Source organism: Triticum urartu, chromosome 5A (genome assembly GCF_056163025.1).
Source record: "Triticum urartu cultivar PI428250 chromosome 5A, HENAU_Tu73, whole genome shotgun sequence".
Lineage (NCBI taxonomy): Eukaryota > Viridiplantae > Streptophyta > Magnoliopsida > Poales > Poaceae > Triticum > Triticum urartu.
Window position 1 is genome coordinate 122,793,482 of NC_141877.1, and position 17,820 is coordinate 122,811,301.

Sequence of the window (17,820 nt, forward strand, 5' to 3'; positions counted from 1 at the left end):
TGGTTTGAATTTATGGATGATTATACAAAATTTTTATGCCGGATTGAATTTTGCTTCTAGAAATCTTTTAGATTCGGCCGCGGGAGTCACTTTTATGGAAATCACTTTAGGAGAAGCTACTAAACTCCTAGATAATATTATGGTTAATTATTCTCAATGGCATATTGAAAGATCTACTAATAAAAAGGTGCATGCGATAGAAGAAATTAATGTTTTGAGTGGAAAGATGGATGAACTTATGAAATTATTTGCTAGTAAGAGTGTTTCTTCTGATCCTAATGATATTCCCTTGTCTACTTTGATTGAGAATAATAATGAATCTATGGATGTGAATTTTGTTGCTAGGAACAATTTTGGTAACAACACGTATAGAGTAAATTTTAATCCTAGGCCTTATCCTAGGAATCCCTCTAATAATTATGGTAATTCCTACAATAATTCTCATGGAAATTATAATAAGATGCCCTCTAATTTTGAATCTAATATTAAAGAATTTATTACTTCGCAAAAGAATTTCAATGCTTTGATTGAGGAAAAATTGCTTAAGATTGATGAGTTGGCTAGGAACATTGATAGAATTTCTCTTGATGTTGATTCTTTGAAACTTAGATCTATTCCTCCTAAGCATGATATCAATGAGTCTCTCAAAGCCATGAGAATTTCCGTTGATGAGTGCAAAGAAAGAACCGCTAGGATGCGTGCTAAGAAAGATGCCTTTATAAGAGCGTGTTCTTCTAGTTCCTATGAAAATAAAGATGAAGATCTAAAAGTTATTGATGTGTCCCCTATTAAATATTTGTTTTGCAATATGAATCTTGATACTGATGGGACTGAATATGATCCACCTTTACCTAGAAGTCGTTTCAAAAATTCAGAGTATTCAGATCTTGATGCTAAATTTGATGAAAGTGGGACTGAAGAAATTAAAACCCTAGATGTTGCTAAACCCACTATTTTGGATTTCAAGGAATTTAATTATGAAAATTGCTCTTTGATTGATTGTATTTCCTTGTTGCAATCCGTGCTAAATTCTCCTCATGCTTATAGTCAAAATAAAGTGTTTACTAAACATATCGTTGATGCCTTGATGCAATCTTATGAAGAAAAACTTGAGTTGGAAGTTTCTATACCTAGAAAACTTTATGATGAGTGGGAACCAACTATTAAAATTAAGATTAAAGATCATGAGTTCTATGCTTTATGTGATTTGGGTGCTAGTGTTTCCATGATTCCAAAGACTTTTGTGATTTGTTAGGTTTCCGTGATTTTGATGATTGCTCTTTAAACTTGCACCTTGCGGATTCCACTATTAAGAAACCAATGGGAAGAATCAATGATGTTCTTATTGTCGCAAATAGGAATTATGTACCCATAGATTTTATTGTTCTTGACATAGATTGCAATCCTTCATGTCCTATTATTCTTGGTAGACCTTTCCTTAAAACGATTGGTGCAATTATTGATATGAAGGAAGGAAATATTAGATTCCAATTTCCGTTAAGGAAAGGCATGGAACAATTTCCTAGAAAAGAAAATTAAATTACCTTATGAATCTATTATTATAGCCACTTATGGATTTCCTACCAAAGATGGCAATACCTAGATCTATCCTTGCTTTTTACGCCTAGCTAGGGGCGTTAAACGATAGCGCTTGTTGGGAGGCAACCCAATTTTATTTTTATTTCCTTGCTTTAGCTCCTGTTTAGTAATAAATAATTTACCTAGCCTCTGTTTTGGTTGTGTTTTTGTGTTTAATTAGTGTTTGTGCCAAGTAGAACCGTTGGGAAGACTTGGGGAAAGTCTTGATATCTTGCTGTAAAAAACAGAAACTTTAGCGCTCACGAGAATCGCTGCCATTTTTATTTGGAAAGTTATATTTAGTTAATTATTTTTTCAGATGATTAATAGATAAATTACTCACGTCCAGCAATTTATTTTAGAATTTTTGGGGTTCCAGATCTTGCTCTAGCTACAGATTACTACAGACTGTTCTGTTTTTGACAGATTCTGTTTTTCATGTGTTGTTTGCTTATTTTGATGAATCTATGGCTAGTAAAATAGTTTATAAACCATAGAGAAGTTGGAATACAGTAGGTTTAACACCAATATAAATAAAGAATGATTTCATTACAGTACCTTGAAGTGGTCTTTTGTTTTCTTTCGCTAACGGAGCTCACGAGATTTTCTACTTTAAGTTTTGTGTTGTGAAGTTTTCAAGTTTTGGGTAAAGATTTGATGGATTATGGAACAAGGAGTGGCAAGAGCCTAATCTTGGGGATGCCCATGGCACCCCCAAACTTAAGTACACCTAAAAGCCAAAGCTTGGGGATGCCCCGGAAGGCATCCCCTCTTTCGTCTACTTCTATCGGTAACTTTACTTGGAGCTATATTTTTATTCACCACATGATATGTGTTTTGCTTGGAGATTCTTGTATGATTTGAGTCTTTGCTTTTTAGTTTACCACAATCATCCTTGCTGTACACACCTTTTGAGAGAGCCATACATGATTAGGAATTTTTTAGAATACTCTATATGCTTCACTTATATCTTTTGAGTTATATAGTTTTGCTCTAGTACTTCACTTATATCTTTTAGAGCACGGTGGTGGATTTTTTTTATAGAAACTATTGATCTCTCATTCTTCACTTATATTATTTTGAGAGTCTTAAATAGCATGGTAATTTTATTAAATAATCCTAATATGCTAGGTATTCAAGATTAGTAAAAAAATCCTTATGATTGTTTTGAATACTAAGAGAAGTTTGATGCTTGATGATTGTTTTGAGATATGGAGGCAATAATATCAAAGTCGTGCTAGTTGAGTAGTTGTGAATTTGAGAAATGCTTGTGTTGAAGTCTGCAAGTCCCGTAGCATGCACGTATGGTAAACGTTATGTAACAAATTTGAAACATGAGGTGTTCTTTGATTGTCCTCCTTATGAGTGGCGGTCGGGGACGAGCGATGGTCTTTTCCTTCCAATCTATCCCCCTAGGAGCATGCGCGTAGTGCTTGGTTTTTGATGACCTGTAGATTTTTGCAATAATTATGAGAGTTCTTTATGACTAATGTTGAGTCCATGGATTATACGCACTATCACCCTTCCATCATTGCTAGCCTCTTCGGTACCGTGCATTGCCCTTTCTCACATTGAGAGTTGGTGCAAACTTCGCCGGTGCATCCAAACCCCGTGATATGATACGCTCTTTCAAACATAAACCTCCTTATATCTTCCTCAAAACAGCCACCATACCTACCTATTATGGCATTTCCATAGCCATTCCGAGATATATTGCCATGCAACTTTCCACCATTCCGTTTATCATGACACATTCATCATTGTCATATTGCTTAGCATGATCATGTAGTTGACATAGTATTTGTGGCAAAGCCACCATTCATAATTCTTTCATACATGTCACTCTTGGTTCATTGCATATCCCGGTACACCGCCGGAGGCATTCATATAGAGTCATCTTTTGTTCTAGCATCGAGTTGTAAATAAATAGAAGTGTGATGATCATCATTTTCTAGAGCATTGTCCCAAGTGAGGAATTAAAAAAGGCCAAAAAAAGAGAAGGCCCAAAAAAATGAGAGAAAAAGAGAGAAGGGACAATGTTACTATCCTTTGCCACACTTGTGCTTCAAAGTAGCACCATAATCTTCATGATAGAGAGTCTTTTGTTTTGTCACTTTCATATACTAGTGGGAATTTTTCATTATAGAACTTGGCTTGTATATTCGAACAATGGGCCTCCTCAAGTGCCCTAGGTCTTCGTGAGCAAGCAAGTTGGATGCACACCCACTTAGTTTCTTTTGTTGAGCTTTCATACATTTGTATCTCTAGTGCATCTGTTGCATGGCAATCCCTACTCCTTGCATTAACATCAATCGATGGGCATCTCCATAGCCCATTGATTAGCCTCGTTAATGTGAGACTTTCTCCTTTTTGTCTTCTCCACATAACCCCCATCATCATATTCTATTCCACCCATAGTGCTAAGGCCATGGCTCGCGCTCATATATTGCGTGAAAGTTTATAGGTTTGAGATTACTAAAGTATGAAACAATTGCTTGGCTTGTCATCGGGGTTGTGCATGATGAGCGCATTCTTGTGTGACGAAAATGGAGCATGACTGAACTATATGATTTTGTAGGGATGAACTTTCATTGGCCATGTTATTTTGAGAAGACATAATTGCTTAGTTAGTATGCTTGAAGTATTATTATCTTTATGTCAATATGAACTTTTATCTTGAATCTTTCGGATCTGAACATTCATACCACAATTAAGAAGAATTACATTAAAATTATTCCAAGTAGCACTCCGCATCAAAAATTTTGTTTTTATCATTTACCTACTCGAGGACAAGCAGGAATTAAGCTTGGGGATGCTTGATACGTCTCCAACGTATCTATAATTTTTGATAGTTCCATGCTATATTATCTACTGTTTTGGACATTATTGGGCTTTATTATCCACTTTTATATTATTTTTGGGACTAACCTATTAACCGGAGGCCCAGCCCAGAATTGCTGTTTTTTTGCATATTTTAGGGTTTCGAAGAAAAGGAATATCAAACGGAGTCCAAACGGAATGAAACCTTCGGGAACGTGATTTTTGGAACAAACAAGATCCAGGAGACTTGGACCCTACGTCAAGCAACCAACAGGGAGGCCACGAGGTAGGGGGGCACGCCTACCCCCCAAGCGCGCCCTCTAGCCTCGTGGGCCCCCTGTTGCTCCACCAACGTACTCCTTCCTCCTATATATACCTACGTACCCCCAAACGATCAGAGATAGAGCCAAAACCCTAATTCCACTGCCGTAACTTTTTGTATCCACGAGATCCCATCTTGGGGCCTGTTCCGGAGCTCCGCCGGAGGGGGCATCCATCACGGAGGGCTTCTACATCAACACCATACCCCTCCGGTCAAGTGTGAGTAGTTTACCTCAGACCTTTGGGTCCATAGTTATTAGCTAGATGGCTTCTTCTCTCTTTTTGGATCTCAATACAATGTTCTCCCCCTCTCCGTGGAGATCTATTCGATGTAATCTTCTTTTTGCGGTGTGTTTGTTGAGACCAATGAATTGTGGGTTTATGATGAAGATTATCTATGAACAATATTTGAATCTTCTCTAAATTCTTTGATGTATGATTGGTTATCGTTGCAAGTCTCTTCGAATTATCAGTTTGGTTTGGCCTACTAGATTGATCTTTCTTGCAATGGGAGAAGTGCTTAGCTTTGGGTTCAATGTTGCGGTGTCCTTTCCCAGTGACAGCAGGGGCAGTAAGGCACGTATTGTAACCGTATTGTTGCCATCGAGGATAACAAGATGGGTTTTTTTTATCATATTGCATGAATTTATCCCTCTACATCATGTCATCTTGCTTAAGGCATTACTCTTTTTTCATGAACTTAATACTCTAGATGCATGCTGGATAGCGGTCGATGAGTGGAGTAATAGTAGTAGATGCAGGCAGGAGTCGGTCTACTTGTCTTGAACGTGATGCCTATATACATGATCATACCTAGATATTCTCATAACTATGCTCAGTTCTGTCAACTGCTCAACAGTAATTCGTTCACCCACCGTAAAATACTTATGCTCTTGAGAGAAGCCACTTGTGAAACCTATGGCCCCCGGGTCTATCTTCATCATATTAATCTTCCAATACTTAGTTATTTCCTTTGCTTTTATTTTACTTTGCATCTTTATCACAAAAATACTAAAAACATTATCTTATCATATCTATTAGATCTCACTCTCGTAAGTGACCGTGAAGGGATTGACAATCCCTTATCGCGTTGGTTGTGAGGAGTTATTTGCTTTGTGCAGGTACGAGGGACTCGCGCGTAGCCTCCTACTAGATTGATACCTTGGTTCTCAAAAACTTAGGGAAATCCTTACGGTACTTTGCTGCATCATCCTTTCCTCTTCAAGGAAATCCAACGCAGTGCTCAAGAGGTCGCACTAAGATTAGTAACTCGAAACGGGAGTTGCAGAATGAACAGAGACTAGTTAAGGGTGAAGTGACGATGTGTGTTGGAAGTGGTTCCATGTTTTATATGATCATCATCGCACACTCCTTATACTTTCGGGATTAGTGTTGAACCTAAATAAATATTATTTGGTGTTTGCATTAAACATGAATATGATTTGATCATTTTTATTGCAATACGGTTATTCATTTAAAGTCAGAGAATAATTGTTGTTCTGTTTACAAGAATAAAACCTTCAATGGTCATACACCCAAGGTGAATGGTTTATTGAATCTCGATCATAGTAATACCCATATTCATAATATTGAAGCCAAAAGATGCAAAGTTAATAATGATAGTGCAACTTATTTGTGGCACTGCCGTTTAGGTCATATTGGTGTAAAGCGCATGAAGAAAGTCCATGCTGATGGACTTTTGGAATCACTTGATTATGAATCAGTTGATGCTTGCGAACAATGCCTCATGGGCAAGATGACTAAGACTCCGTTCTCCGAAAAAATGGAGCGGCAACAGACTTGTTGGAAATAATACATACTGATGTATGCAGTCCGATCAATGTTGAGGCTCGCGGCAAGTATCGTTATTTTCTGACCTTCACAGATGATTTGAGTAAGATATGGGTATATCTTCTTGATGAAACATAAATCTGAAACATTTGAAAAGTTCAAATAATTTCAGAGTGAAGTGGAAAATCATCATAACAAGAAAATAAAGTGTGTACGATCTGATCGTGGAGGAGAATATTTGAGTTACGAGTTTGGTCTTCATTTGAAACAATGCGGAATAGTTTCGCAACTCATGCCATCTGGAACACCACAGCGTAATGGTGTGTCCGAACATCATAACCGTACTTTATTAGATATGGTGCAATCTATGATGTCTCTTACTGATTTACCATTATCATTTTGGGGTTATGCATTAGAGACAGTTGCATTCACGTTAAATAGGGCACCATCTAAATCAGTTGAGATGACGCCATATGAACTGTGGTTTAGAAAGAAACCAAAGTTTTCGTTTCTTAAAGTTTGGGGTTGCGATGCTTATGTGAAAAAGTTTCATCCTGATAAGCTCAAACCCAAATCGGAGAAATGTGTCTTCATAGGATACCCAAAGGAGACAGTTGGGTACAGCTTCTATCACAGATCCGAAGGCAAGACATTCGTTGCTAAGAATGGATCCTTTCTAGAGAAGGGTTTTCTCTCGAAAGAAGTGAGTGGGAGGAAAGTAGATTTTGATGAGGTAACTGTACCTGCTCCCTTATTGGAAAGTAGTTCATCACATAAATCTATTCATGTGACTCCTATACCAATTAGTGAGGAAGCTAATGATGATGATCATGTAACTTCAGATCAAGTTACTACCGAACCTCGTAGGTCAACTAGAGTGAGATCTGCACCAGAGTGGCACGGTAATCCTGTTCTGGATGTCATGTTACTTGACCATGACGAACCTACGAACTATGAGGAAGCGATGATGAGCCCGGATTCCGCGGAATGGCTTGAGGCCATGAAATCTGTGATGGGATCCATGTATGAGAACAAAGTATGGACTTTGATTGACTTGCCCGATGATCGGTGAGTCATTAAGAATAAATGGATCTTCAAGAGGAAGACGGACGCTGATAGTAGTGTTACTATCTACAAAGCTCGAATTGTCGCAAAATGTTTTTGACAAGTTCAAGGTGTTGACTATGATGAGATTTTCTCACTCGTATCGATGCTTAAAAGTCTGTCTGAATCGTTAGCAGTTGCCGCATTTTATGAAATCTGGCAAATGGATGTCAAAACTATATTCCTTCAAGGATTTCTTAAAATAAGAGTTGTATATGATGCAACCAGAAGGTTTTGTCGATCCTAAAGGTGCTAACAAAGTGAGCAAGCTCCAGTGATCCATCTATGGACTGGTGCAAGCATCTCGGAGTAGGGATATATGCTTTGATAGAATGATCAAAGCATATGGTATTATACAGACTTGTGGTGAAGCCTGTATTTACAAGAAAGTGAGTGGGACCACTACAGCATTTCTAATAAGTACATGTGAATGACATATTGTTGATCAGAAATAATGTAGAATTTTATGGAAAGCATAAAGGAGTGTTTGAAAAGAGTTTTTCAAAGAAAGGCCTCGATGAAGCTGCTTACACATTTATCATCAAGATCTATAGAGATAGATCAAGATGCTTGATAAGTTTTTTCAATGAGTACATACCTTGACAAGATTTTGAAGTAGTTCAAAATGGAACAGTTAAAGGAGTTCTTGCCTGTGTTGCAAGGTGTGAAGTTGAGTAAAGACTCAAAACCCGACCACAGAAGAAAATAGAAAGAGAATGAAAAGTCATTCCCTATGCCTCAGTCATAGGTTCTATAAAGTATGCTATGTTGTTTACTAGTCCTATTGTATACCTTAGCATGATTCTGGCAAGGGAGTACAATAGTGATCTAGGAGTAGATCACTAGACAACGGTCAAAATTATCCTTAGAGGACTTAGGAAATATTTCTCAATTATGGAGGTGATAAAAGAGTTCGTCGTAAAGATTTACGTCGATGCAAGATTTTTACATCGATCTAGATGACTCTAAGTCTCAATTTGGATACATATTGAAAGTGGGAGAAAGTAGCTAGAGTAGCTCCGTGCAGAGCATTGTAGACATAGAAATTTGCAAAATACATACGGATCTGAATGTTGCAGACCCGTAGAATAAACTTCTCTCACAAGCAAAACATGATCACTCTTTGGGTGTTAATCACATAGCGATGTGAACTAGATTATTGACTCTAGTAAACCCTTTGGGTATTAGTCACATGAAGATGTAAACTAATCACACAAATATGTGAACTAGATTATTGACTCTAGTCCAAGTGGGGGGCTGAAGGAAATATGCCCTAGAGGCAATAATAAAGTTATTATTTATTTCCTTATATCATGATAAATGTTTATTATTCATGCCAAAATTGTATTAACCGGAAACTTAGTACATGTGTGAATACATGGACAAAGAGAGTGTCACTAGTATTCCTCTACTTGACTAGCTCATTGAATCAAAGATGGTTAAGTTTCCTAGCCATAGACATGACTTGTCATTTGATTAGCGCGATCACATCATTAGAGAATAATGTGATTGACTTGACCCATCCATTAGCTTAGCATTATGATCGTTTAGTTTGTTGCTATTGCTTTTTTCATGACTTATACATGTTCCTCTGACTATGAGATTGTGCAACTCCTGATTACCGGAGGAACACTTGTTGCTACCAAACGTCACAACGTAAGTGGGTGATTTTAAAGGTGCTCTACAGGTGTCTCCGATGGTACTTGTTGATTTGGCACAGATCGAGATTAGGATTTGTCACTCCGATTGTCGGAGAGGTATCTATGGGCCCTCTCGGTAATGCACATCACTATAAGCCTTGCAAGCAATGCAACTAATGAGTTAGTTGCAGGATAGTATGGAACGAGCAAAGAGACTTGCCGGTAACGAGATTGAACTAGGTATTGAGATACCGACGATCGAATCTCGGGCAAGTAACATACCGATGACAAAAGGAACAACGTATGTTTGTTATGCGGTTTGACCGATAAAAATCTTCATAGAATATGTAGGACCCAATATGAACATCCAGGTTCCGCTATTGGTTATTGACCGCAGACATGTCTCGGTCATGTCTACATAGTTCTCGAACCCGTAGGGTCTGCACGCTTAATGTTCGGTGACGATCGGTATTATGAGTTTATGTGATTCGATGTACCGAAGGTAGTTTGGACTCCCGAATGAGATCGGGGACATGACGAGCATTCTCGAAATGGTCGAGACGTAAAGATCAATATATTGGACGACTATATTAGGACATCGGAAAGGTTCCGAGCGATTCGGGTATTTTTAGGAGTATCGGGGAGTTACAGGAATACGGGGAAGAAGTATTGGCCCTTATGGGCCAAGTAGTGGAAGAGAGGAGGCAAGGCGCGCGCCCCCCCTAGCCCAAACCGAATTGGACTAGGGGGCTCGCCCCCCTTTCCTCCTTTCCTCCCTCTCCTTCCTTCTCCCCTTCCCCTTTCCTTTCCTCCTCCTAGTAGGAGTAGGAAAGGGGAGTCCTACTCCTACTAGGAGGAGGACTCCTCCTCGTGCGCCCTACAGGGGAGCCGGTGCCCCTCCCCGCTCGGCCTATAAAAGGGAGGAGCGGAGGAGGGCGGAGTCATCCATTTCTGTGGTCCTCTTCTCGTCATCTTCCATTTCTGTTGGTCATGCTTCAGAAGGAAACCTAGGCCCAGCCTCCGGGCTCTGGCTCGGGGTATCCTCTTGTTGGTGTTGATTCTTAGGGAGTGAGCCTGGACCTTGGCGTGGCAAATCTTTTGGTCTCTTCGATGCTCGTTCGGGAGGAGGGGCTGGAGATCATTGGTAATCCCAGCATCGCCCCTCCCGGAGGTCTTGGAGTTGATGTCGACGGGAGGCGTGCTTTCCTGCCCGCCAAGGTGGGGCGCGGCATGCCTCGAGCTCCTTGTCCATCCTGGTTGCTTGTTGTTTCTCCGCTGGAGGCATTGGACCGGAGTCTTGGCGCCTCCCGAGAGCAATGGTGGTGAGGATAATGTGAGGGAAGATGGAGAAGGCAGGTGGCAGGGGGTCAGGTCGGAGTACGATGGCGTGGATGCCTTTGCCTCTGACCATCGACCTGCCGCCTCATCTTTTGGCTCTTCCCATCCCTCCCCGGCATCGTCATCTCCAGCCTCTTTGGGTGATAGCCGGGGAGGGATGTTCTCTTGGTGCCTTCTCCTCACCTCCAGTAGTCTTCCAGTTGAGCTTTGGTGGATGACTCCACTGGCGCTCAAGCCGGGGCTTCTTGCTGGCTCTGGAGGTGGCGACCAGAAGGCGCTGTCCCGTCCCCCGCACTCCTCCTTCGTAGCCTCGCCACTCCCGGTCTTGTCAGGCCGTGCCCGACGGGCCCTGACAAGACTGGGGTGGGCTCCTGCTTGGGTGCTTCTTTTGTCGTCTTTTCCTCCTTCCGCTGTAGTGCCTGAAGGAGGGAAAACGAAAAGAGGGGATCACGGGGCACTTATGTTTTTTCAATCCTAAACTAGCCGACACTTGCCAAATTTAATTTCAAATAATGTAATATCTTGAGTCCATCTTTTTTTTGTAATACTTGTACTTCTATCCGCATGTCAATGAAAGAAATAAACCTTGCCGAGAACTCGTGCATGTGTATGTCTATGCAGAGGTGGAGTGCCTCTTTATTGTAGCTAAACGAGTTTTCCCAGGAGGATACCCTACCGGCACCCTTTTCGTCTGCCGGAGAACCATGTCTACCGGGGAACAAACTGGAGCGCCAGCCCCCCGCCCACTCACTTTTCGTCAAGGGGCACTGTGACCATCCAGGCTGAAGCAACATTCGAGCTAAGGATGGGAGCACCCTAGTTTCAAGAGAGCGGCGAGGTTTCTCTATGCACAAGTTATAGCTTATAGAACACTAATGGACAAGAGGTAAACTTATCTGTTTGGCTTGCCGAGGACCATGGTGCCGTGCAATCTTCCCGTCCCTTGTCGGAGTCAAGTTCACGGCAGGAACCTACAACTCCATGTAGATGAGAATGAATGTAGGATGCAGTCCTATCTACATGCATATGAAAATGCTCATGAAATGCTTATGCAATGATCTGGGTGTTCTTGTGCATGCATGCGATCTCGATCGGCCCACCCCCCCCCCACAGCACTTCTTTATTTTATCTTGCACGAGGTCATCGCCCCGGCTTGTACATGCACTACTGCAGGATGTCACTAACGTGGCACTATGACTAGAGACCCTTCGAGAAACTGTGTGCGATGCAATAATCGCAAACGGTGTTGTATGAAAACCGTCAGAAATGATACAAAACATTTGTGATGAATGATACATCAAACATGGTTCAGATTATAGTTGCGTGTGCGATGAGGGGCATACGATTGATCTGTATGAACTGTTTGCGATGAGATAGAACAACAGAAATGGGCAGCTAGATCAAGGTGTGTGCGATATACGGCATACAGTTCACTCCGATGAACCGTTTGCGATAAGTGAGGTGAACCACAAACTATTCGGCGTAACAAGATGTGTGTGATACTCGGCAAACAGGTCGGTAATCAGAATTGTGTGTGATCATTATAGATAGCCCATACAGCCTTTTTTGAATTGTGTGCTCGTCAGCGCACACAGTTCAACAAACCAACTTGTTGGCAATAATGTAGAAGATCTCTGTCGAATACATATTACTAACCGTCTGTGATGATATTGACAGGATAAACAGAGATATATACATTCTGCTTAATTTAGTCCTTCTTCTTGTTGTTCTTGTTGGATGGCCCCGCGACATCATCTTGGCGAGGACGCTTCTTGCCGCTGACCGTTGGCTTTTCATCGCCGTCATCGTCGTTGCTGTCGTCGTCCTCCTCCTTCTCGTTCGACCATTCCTCCTCATCATCATCATTGTCCTCTTCTTCGTCCTCCGACGGCTCCTCGTCCATCTGGTTGTTGTCTGACGACTCCGGAGGCGGCGTCCCTTCCATGAACCGGATATAATCGAGGTCTGGGCTCGACGCCCGACTCATGGAAGACGAGCGGGATGATTCTGATGTTGACCTATCATTGGGCGCTAGACTGCTGGCCGAACTGTCGTCCTCGCTATCGCTCGACATGGATGCAGAGTGTGCGCTAGTGTGTAGCGCGGCCTGCCGGGGACAATGAAGATGGTGGACACTTAAGCGGGGTATGCAGAGAAGAGGAACTGTCAATTGAAGTGGGGATTGAAGCGGGGGTTGACGTATTATCTAACCGTTGATATAATCAACCGCAATTATTTGTACCCAGTCGCTCCAAATTCCTGGGGTTGCGCAGGACTCCTATTGGCTATTTGGCTGGTTTCCTTTTTCAGGACAAAACACAAGGAATGAGTTTTGGGATTATGCACCGGTACCGGTACGAATGGAGTAGGACAGTTGGCAAGCAATACATTGAGCTCTTCTTATTGATAAAGCCAGTAATAATCAAACTAGAAAGGAAAAGAAAAAAGACAAAGAAAATTATCTGCACGAATCTTCGCGTAACATCAATGGCATAGGACCCAGATGTGCATTACTTAGAGCACATCTAGATGTGCTTTAGCAATACTGTCAAACAAAACCCCTAATCATCATTGCAAACAGCGCATAGAACATGGCTAATGCGACAACCATAACTACACATGCTAGTTCCTTCTTGTCTCTTGCTTTCATCTGTTGCCTGTGATTGATTCTTTCTTGCTTCATCATACTGATTGTACATTCCAGATCATCCAGTTTCTTCTTTAGCTTTACATTATCTTCTGCGAGCTTGGTGATAACACTCCGAGCCCTGCCATGCCATTCTTCATCCAGCCAGTTAACAAAGGCACAAGCCTCATATCCCTGCCAATGTTGAATAGTATTCTGGATGAGTGGTGGCATTAACTGCAGTACAATGATGAACTTAACACTACTAGGAAAAGGGCTATAGATAGGATTGACACTAATGGCGCACCAGGGAAGTAGTGCGCCACTACTATATACTGATGGCGCACGAGTTGGTGATGCGCCATTAGTGTGGAAGACACTAATGGTGCACCAGAAAACAGGTGCGCCACTAGTGATAATTTTTTTTTCATTTTTACATACATACTAATGGCGCATCCTACCGAAGTGCGCCATTACTAGTTCTAACTAGTAATGGCGCACCAGACATGGAGTGCGCCAGTACTAAATTTTTTTTATTCTTTTTTTTGCAAAGCTACTAATGGCGCACCGCTTCACAGTGCGCCATTACTAGTTTAAACTACTAATGGCGCACCCTGTAAAAGTGCGCCATTAGTATATATATATATATATTTACTTTTTGCAAAACTACTAATGGCGCACCACCTGCAGTTGCGCCATTAGTAACCAGGGTTACTAATGGCGCATTTGCAGGTGGTGCGCCATTAGTAACCTGGGACCCCACAAGATATTTTGGACAGCCCCACACCTACCCACTCACTTTCCCCACTTCATTCCCTCCACCTCCTTCTCCAAGCTTTGGGCTGCCTCCTCCTCCTCACCTCATTTCCACCATAGATTCATCAAAATTAAGTGGTGAAATTACCTTTTTTTGATAGGTAAGTAAGGGGAAAGCTATCTTCATGATGTAGATCTACTTTTTTTCTCCCTAGCTTGCTCCAACAACATGCACATGCACTTTTTGTGGCCTAGCTAGATCTATGTATGTTTGTGGTGTTGCATGTGTTTGTGGTGTTGCATATATGTTTGTGTTTGCAGGTACCGGTATTTGAAATGCGATAGTTGCCAATATTTTGCCGGAATGTTGATTCATTTCCGTTTCGGCGAGAATTTTGGCACTATGCATTCTTTTTGGTCCTATTTTTAGGGAAGGTCATGCCAAATTTTTTCTTGGTTCTAAAATATCGTTTTGCTCTACCCCGCAGGCGACCATGGTCCGCACGATGACCGAAGGCATCGTGAATAGGTTTTTGAGCTCCGTGAAGGCCGAGATGCTTCAAAAGAACGAGACGGAGATAAGATGTCCGTGTCGAAGATGCAAGCTGAAGAGCCTTATTGCGGACCCGGATTCCGGGCAGGTGCGGGACCACCAGCTCTTGCGTGGTGTCATGGATGGCTATCGGTGGCAAGGTGATGAAGATGACTATGAAGTCGTCCATGGGGGCCGGGCAAGAAATGAGGAAGGGCAACAAGACAAGTACCACCGCGGCGAGGGCGGGCGAGAAGACGAAGAATCTCCAAGACATGATCACGACAGTGATGCTGTACACAGTCATCATGTAGAAGATGTCGTACACGATGATGAGGAAGATCAAGACGAAGGGCATGATCATGAAGATGAAGATGCCGGAGCAGACGATGATGGAGGCTGGGTGCAGGACCCTCATATTCAAGAGATGCTTCTCAAGCAGACGGATAATGCAAGAGCTGCCGCTCGAGAGAAAGCCAAGCTGGATCAAATGGAGATAGACGAGGTTACTCCATTGTATGAAGGATGCAGGCCCGAGGATACCCGCCTGAAAGTAACGCTCACGGCTCTGGAGATGAAGGTAAAACACAAAATGACTGACGCATGCTTCGACGAGAACATGTCATTCTGGCACGAACGTCTTCCCAAGGGGAACAAGTGCCCGGCCAGTTTCGAGGAGGCGAAGAAAATCGTGTGTCCTCTGGATTTACCGCACGTGAAATACCATGTGTGCATGAACACTTGCATCATTTATCAGGACGAGCACGTGGAGTCTACCGTATGTCCGGTGTGCGGCGTCACTCGATACAAGAAGAGGAAGAAAGCTCCTTGAAAATCGGTGTGGTACTTTCCGATCACTCCTCGTCTGCAGCGGTATTTCACGGACCCTAAGGTAGCAAAGCTCCTGCGTTGGCACGCGGATAGGGAGGAGAAGAAGCGGGAAGATGACGGAAATGATCCGGAGATAAATAAAAAAGACAAGATGTTGAGTCACCCTAAGGATGCGAGCCAGTGGCAAGCGTTGAACTTCGAATACCCAGAATTTGGGAAGGATCCAAGGAACATCGTGCTGGGCGCGAGCACCGATGGAGTCAATCCATTTGGCAGCCAGAGAAGCACACATAGCACGTGGCCTGTGTTTGTGTGGATGTACAACCTTCCCCCCTGGTTGTGCATGAAGAGGAAGTACATTCACATGAGTATGCTAATTGAAGGGCCGAAACAAGCAGGGAACGACATCAATCTGTATCTGGGGCTGCTGAAAGAGGAGCTAGACACGATGTGGAAAACGCCAGCCAATACGTGGGACGCCGCAGAGAAAGAATATTTCCCTATGAGAGCCGCACTGCTCACGACGGTGCACGACTATCTCGGTTACGGATATCTCGCGGGGCAGGTAGTCCACGGATTTTCTGGATGCGTAAGGTGCATGGATGACACAACGTATCGCCAGCTAGATAGAGATCCCGGATCTTCGAAAACCGTGTTCATGGGACATCGAAGGTGGCTTCGCGACGATGACCCGTGGAGGAAACGCAAGGATCTGTTCGATGGTGAAACCGAACCCCGAAAACGCCCGCGTACGAGGAGCGGCGAGGAAATAGATGAGCTGTTGAAAAATTGGAAAGATTGCCCACTACCGGGAAAGAAGCAAAAGGCGCCAGAGCCGGGAAAGAAGCGAAAGGTGCCAGAGCCGCTGCTGAAGGTATGGAAAACGAGGTCTGTTTTCTGGGACTTGCCGTACTGGAAGATCCACCGTGTGCCTCACAGCCTTGATGCCATGCATATCACGAAGAACGTGTGCGAGAGTCTGCTTGGTACCCTGCTCAACATGCCAGAGAGGACCAAAGATGGGCCGAAAGCAAGGGCAGACTTGAAATCAATGGGCATCAGGCAGGAGCTTCACGCTAATGATGATGATGATGATGATGATGATGATGATGATGATGATGAGGCGAAGCAGGACACAGAAACTCGTCGCAAAGGCAAAAAGGCCAAGAAGACCGGAAGTGACTACCCTCCCGCGTGCTTCACTCTAAGTCAGGAGGAGATCGAGCAGTTTTTCACCTGCCTCGTAGGAGTAAAACTTCCTTACGGTTACGCGGGGAAGATAAGTAGATACCTAGACCCAGGGAAGCAGAAGTTCAGCGGAATGAAGTCTCACAACTGTCACGTGCTGATGACGCAGATACTTCCAGTTGCAATCTGTGGGATCATGGACGCGCATGTCCGTGAAACGCTATTTAGCCTATGCAACTTTTTCGACGTCATCTCTCGGAAGTCGATTGGCGTGAGGCAACTCAGAAGGCTACAGGAAGAGATCGTGGTGATACTATGCGAGCTTGAGATGTACTTCCCGCCCGCATTCTTCGATGTTATGGTGCATCTGCTGGTCCATATCGTGGAGGATATCATCCAACTCGGGCCGACGTTCCTGCACAGCATGATGCCGTTTGAAAGGATGAATGGTGTCATCAAAGGATACGTTCGCAACATGTCACGTCCAGAGGGAAGTATAGCCAGGGGCTTTCTGACCGAAGAGTGCATCTCCTACTGCACGAATTATCTAGGCATCGAGAACCCCGTTGGTGTGCCTGTCAACAGGCACCTCGGCAGGCTCACTAGATGGGGTCACCATGAGGGTCGCCGCGAAATGCATGTCGACTTCGAGGGTCGACTCGCCGACTTTGAAAGAGCAAACCTAGTCGCGCTACAACACATAGACGTGGTCGATCCTTGGGTGGTAGAGCACAAAACCTTTATTGAGAAGACGTACAATGACCGAGGCCAACAGAGGACGGACGGAGATATAATCAAAGAGCACAACTCATGTTTCACGTGTTGGTTCAAGCAGAAGCTTCTGTCGTACCCTTTACATGAGGATTCTTCCGCGGAAGAAAAACTCATATTCGCCTTGTCACAGGGCGCCGAGCACAACCTGATGACCTATGAGGTGTACGATATCAACGGCTACACATTCTACACCGAGGACAAGGACGTGAAGAGCGATGGTTATCAGAACTCCGGGGTAACGATGGAATCCTACACCGGTAACGACAAGGATAGATACTACGGAAGGATCGAGGAGATCTGGGAGCTGAGCTACGCTGGAGACAAGGTCCCGATGTTCCGTGTCAGATGGGCCAAGAGCGTCCTAAAAGAAGACCGGTATTTCACCACCATGGTTATACCCGAAGCCAAATCCAAGACCGCGGGAGCAAACGTCACCGCGAAAAATGAGCCATGGGTACTGGCTTCCCAAGTGGACCAATGCTTCTTCATTACCGACCCGTCAAAGCCCAGTCATGTTGTCG

General features: G+C 43.2%; 1 pseudogene; it reads left to right on the forward strand.

Moving 5' to 3' along the window:
• Positions 1–15,077: 15,077 nt before the first annotated feature.
• Positions 15,078–17,820, forward strand: part of LOC147970533 (uncharacterized) — a 32,174-nt pseudogene continuing 29,431 nt past the window's right edge.